Source organism: Lissotriton vulgaris, unplaced genomic scaffold (genome assembly GCF_964263255.1).
Source record: "Lissotriton vulgaris unplaced genomic scaffold, aLisVul1.2 SCAFFOLD_869, whole genome shotgun sequence".
Classification (NCBI taxonomy): domain Eukaryota; kingdom Metazoa; phylum Chordata; class Amphibia; order Caudata; family Salamandridae; genus Lissotriton; species Lissotriton vulgaris.
Genome location: NW_028246668.1, coordinates 683,380 through 688,463, shown reverse-complemented (window position 1 = coordinate 688,463; position 5,084 = coordinate 683,380).

The window sequence follows — 5,084 nt, the reverse complement described above, 5'->3', positions numbered from 1 at the left end:
GCTCCCGGGGACCGGTTTCTGGCATTACAGCCGTCTTCGGCCCGGTTTGCTTGAATCCTGATGGTGCAATGAGCAAGGGACTCATGTCTGAGTATACCCTTCCACGCTTAGGGTGGACAAAAATATTTACAACAAGGGGTGGTGAGGGACAGAGTCTCTGAATTAAGCAGAAAACTCTCACCCAGTCAAGAGATCAGGGCCAGATCCAACACCGTTTTTTAGCTCACTGCACCATCCCAGTTTCAGAACCTGGCTGTATGCAAATTAGTCTGTTCCTGTCCCAGTGCATGATGGGAACAGGGCAAACCAAACTACAAAAGCCAATTCTTACACTGGGAAGGAAACAAGCTCCCGGGGACCAGTTTCTGGCATTACAGCCGTCTTCGGCCCGGTTTGCTTGAATCCTGATGGTGCAATGAGCAAGGGACTCATGTCTGAGTATACCCTTCCACGCTTAGGGTGGACAAAAATATTTACAACAAGGGGTGGTGAGGGACAGAGTCTCTGAATTAAGCAGAAAACTCTCACCCAGTCAAGAGATCAGGGCCAGATCCAACACCGTTTTTTAGCTCACTGCACCATCCCAGTTTCAGAACCTGGCTGTATGCAAATTAGTCTGTTCCTGTCCCAGTGCATGATGGGAACAGGGCAAACCAAACTACAAAAGCCAATTCTTACACTGGGAAGGAAACAAGCTCCCGGGGACCGGTTTCTGGCATTACAGCCGTCTTCGGCCCGGTTTGCTTGAATCCTGATGGTGCAATGAGCCAGGGACAGACTAATTTGCATACAGCCAGGTTCTGAAACTGGGATGGTGCAATGAGCTAAAAAACGGTGTTGGATCTAGCCCTGATCTCTTGACTGGGTGAGAGTACTCTGCTTAATTCAGAGACTCTGTCCATCACCACCCCTTGTTGTAAATAATTTTGTCCACCCTAAGCGTGGAAGGGTATACTCAGATGTGAGTCCCTTGCTCATTGCACCATCAGGATTCAAGCAAGCCGGGCCGAAGACGGCTGTAATGCCAGAAACCGGTCCCCGGAAGCTTGTTTCCTTCCCAGTGTAAGAATTGGCTGTTGTAGTCTGGTCTGCCCTGTTCCCATGATGCACTGGGCCAGGGACAGACTAATTTGCATACAGCCAGGTTCTGAAACTGGGATGGTGCAATGAGCTAAAAAACGGTGTTGGATCTAGCCCTGATCTCTTGACTGGGTGAGAGTACTCTGCTTAATTCAGAGACTCTGTCCATCACCACCCCTTGTTGTAAATAATTTTGTCCACCCTAAGCGTGGAAGGGTATACTCAGATGTGAGTCCCTTGCTCATTGCACCATCAGGATTCAAGCAAGCCGGGCCGAAGACGGCTGTAATGCCAGAAACCGGTCCCCGGAAGCTTGTTTCCTTCCCAGTGTAAGAATTGGCTGTTGTAGTCTGGTCTGCCCTGTTCCCATGATGCACTGGGCCAGGGACAGACTAATTTGCATACAGCCAGGTTCTGAAACTGGGATGGTGCAATGAGCTAAAAAACGGTGTTGGATCTAGCCCTGATCTCTTGACTGGGTGAGAGTACTCTGCTTAATTCAGAGACTCTGTCCATCACCACCCCTTGTTGTAAATAATTTTGTCCACCCTAAGCGTGGAAGGGTATACTCAGATGTGAGTCCCTTGCTCATTGCACCATCAGGATTCAAGCAAGCCGGGCCGAAGACGGCTGTAATGCCAGAAACCGGTCCCCGGAAGCTTGTTTCCTTCCCAGTGTAAGAATTGGCTGTTGTAGTCTGGTCTGCCCTGTTCCCATGATGCACTGGGCCAGGGACAGACTAATTTGCATACAGCCAGGTTCTGAAACTGGGATGGTGCAATGAGCTAAAAAACGGTGTTGGATCTAGCCCTGATCTCTTGACTGGGTGAGAGTACTCTGCTTAATTCAGAGACTCTGTCCATCACCACCCCTTGTTGTAAATAATTTTGTCCACCCTAAGCGTGGAAGGGTATACTCAGATGTGAGTCCCTTGCTCATTGCACCATCAGGATTCAAGCAAGCCGGGCCGAAGACGGCTGTAATGCCAGAAACCGGTCCCCGGAAGCTTGTTTCCTTCCCAGTGTAAGAATTGGCTGTTGTAGTCTGGTCTGCCCTGTTCCCATGATGCACTGGGCCAGGGACAGACTAATTTGCATACAGCCAGGTTCTGAAACTGGGATGGTGCAATGAGCTAAAAAAACGGTGTTGGATCTAGCCCTGATCTCTTGACTGGGTGAGAGTACTCTGCTTAATTCAGAGACTCTGTCCATCACCACCCCTTGTTGTAAATAATTTTGTCCACCCTAAGCGTGGAAGGGTATACTCAGATGTGAGTCCCTTGCTCATTGCACCATCAGGATTCAAGCAAGCCGGGCCGAAGACGGCTGTAATGCCAGAAACCGGTCCCCGGAAGCTTGTTTCCTTCCCAGTGTAAGAATTGGCTGTTGTAGTCTGGTCTGCCCTGTTCCCATGATGCACTGGGCCAGGGACAGACTAATTTGCATACAGCCAGGTTCTGAAACTGGGATGGTGCAATGAGCTAAAAAAACGGTGTTGGATCTAGCCCTGATCTCTTGACTGGGTGAGAGTACTCTGCTTAATTCAGAGACTCTGTCCATCACCACCCCTTGTTGTAAATAATTTTGTCCACCCTAAGCGTGGAAGGGTATACTCAGATGTGAGTCCCTTGCTCATTGCACCATCAGGATTCAAGCAAGCCGGGCCGAAGACGGCTGTAATGCCAGAAACCGGTCCCCGGAAGCTTGTTTCCTTCCCAGTGTAAGAATTGGCTGTTGTAGTCTGGTCTGCCCTGTTCCCATGATGCACTGGGCCAGGGACAGACTAATTTGCATACAGCCAGGTTCTGAAACTGGGATGGTGCAATGAGCTAAAAAACGGTGTTGGATCTAGCCCTGATCTCTTGACTGGGTGAGAGTACTCTGCTTAATTCAGAGACTCTGTCCATCACCACCCCTTGTTGTAAATAATTTTGTCCACCCTAAGCGTGGAAGGGTATACTCAGATGTGAGTCCCTTGCTCATTGCACCATCAGGATTCAAGCAAGCCGGGCCGAAGACGGCTGTAATGCCAGAAACCGGTCCCCGGAAGCTTGTTTCCTTCCCAGTGTAAGAATTGGCTGTTGTAGTCTGGTCTGCCCTGTTCCCATGATGCACTGGGCCAGGGACAGACTAATTTGCATACAGCCAGGTTCTGAAACTGGGATGGTGCAATGAGCTAAAAAACGGTGTTGGATCTAGCCCTGATCTCTTGACTGGGTGAGAGTACTCTGCTTAATTCAGAGACTCTGTCCATCACCACCCCTTGTTGTAAATAATTTTGTCCACCCTAAGCGTGGAAGGGTATACTCAGATGTGAGTCCCTTGCTCATTGCACCATCAGGATTCAAGCAAGCCGGGCCGAAGACGGCTGTAATGCCAGAAACCGGTCCCCGGAAGCTTGTTTCCTTCCCAGTGTAAGAATTGGCTGTTGTAGTCTGGTCTGCCCTGTTCCCATGATGCACTGGGCCAGGGACAGACTAATTTGCATACAGCCAGGTTCTGAAACTGGGATGGTGCAATGAGCTAAAAAACGGTGTTGGATCTAGCCCTGATCTCTTGACTGGGTGAGAGTACTCTGCTTAATTCAGAGACTCTGTCCATCACCACCCCTTGTTGTAAATAATTTTGTCCACCCTAAGCGTGGAAGGGTATACTCAGATGTGAGTCCCTTGCTCATGGCACCATCAGGATTCAAGCAAGCCGGGCCGAAGACGGCTGTAATGCCAGAAACCGGTCCCCGGAAGCTTGTTTCCTTCCCAGTGTAAGAATTGGCTGTTGTAGTCTGGTCTGCCCTGTTCCCATGATGCACTGGGCCAGGGACAGACTAATTTGCATACAGCCAGGTTCTGAAACTGGGATGGTGCAATGAGCTAAAAAACGGTGTTGGATCTAGCCCTGATCTCTTGACTGGGTGAGAGTACTCTGCTTAATTCAGAGACTCTGTCCATCACCACCCCTTGTTGTAAATAATTTTGTCCACCCTAAGCGTGGAAGGGTATACTCAGATGTGAGTCCCTTGCTCATTGCACCATCAGGATTCAAGCAAGCCGGGCCGAAGACGGCTGTAATGCCAGAAACCGGTCCCCGGAAGCTTGTTTCCTTCCCAGTGTAAGAATTGGCTGTTGTAGTCTGGTCTGCCCTGTTCCCATGATGCACTGGGCCAGGGACAGACTAATTTGCATACAGCCAGGTTCTGAAACTGGGATGGTGCAATGAGCTAAAAAACGGTGTTGGATCTAGCCCTGATCTCTTGACTGGGTGAGAGTACTCTGCTTAATTCAGAGACTCTGTCCATCACCACCCCTTGTTGAAAATGATTTTGTCCACCCTAAGCGTGGAAGGGTATACTCAGATGTGAGTCCCTTGCTCATTGCACCATCAGGATTCAAGCAAGCCGGGCCGAAGACGGCTGTAATGCCAGAAACCGGTCCCCGGAAGCTTGTTTCCTTCCCAGTGAAAGAATTGGCTGTTGTAGTCTGGTCTGCCCTGTTCACATGATGCACTGGGCCAGGGACAGACTAATTTGCATACAGCCAGGTTCTGAAACTGGGATGGTGCAATGAGCTAAAAAAACGGTGTTGGATCTAGCCCTGATCTCTTGACTGGGTGAGAGTACTCTGCTTAATTCAGAGACTCTGTCCATCACCACCCCTTGTTGTAAATAATTTTGTCCACCCTAAGCGTGGAAGGGTATACTCAGATGTGAGTCCCTTGCTCATTGCACCATCAGGATTCAAGCAAGCCGGGCCGAAGACGGCTGTAATGCCAGAAACCGGTCCCCGGAAGCTTGTTTCCTTCCCAGTGTAAGAATTGGCTGTTGTAGTCTGGTCTGCCCTGTTCCCATGATGCACTGGGCCAGGGACAGACTAATTTGCATACAGCCAGGTTCTGAAACTGGGATGGTGCAATGAGCTAAAAAACGGTGTTGGATCTAGCCCTGATCTCTTGACTGGGTGAGAGTACTCTGCTTAATTCAGAGACTCTGTCCATCACCACCCCTTGTTG